Here is a 205-nt window from a genome sequence, read left to right on the forward strand (position 1 = left end):
AAAAGTATAGCGGCCTTGCGAACCGAGCTCACTAGCCTACAATATAGGCTGCTATACTGTCGATACTGGGGCGGTTAGTACGGCTAGGCTGACCTGGGAAGCTCGCTGGTACAGGGTATCCCTAGGCAGTCGGCTTTGGATGAGCTGGGGCGGTACGTGGCTTGGCGACCTAGGCGTCTAGGTCGCGGTAGGCTGGCTTGACCTA

The sequence above is a fragment of the Sinohyriopsis cumingii genome, unplaced genomic scaffold (assembly GCF_028554795.1).
Source record: "Sinohyriopsis cumingii isolate HCF-2022 unplaced genomic scaffold, ASM2855479v2 utg004772l, whole genome shotgun sequence".
NCBI classification, from domain to species: domain Eukaryota; kingdom Metazoa; phylum Mollusca; class Bivalvia; order Unionida; family Unionidae; genus Sinohyriopsis; species Sinohyriopsis cumingii.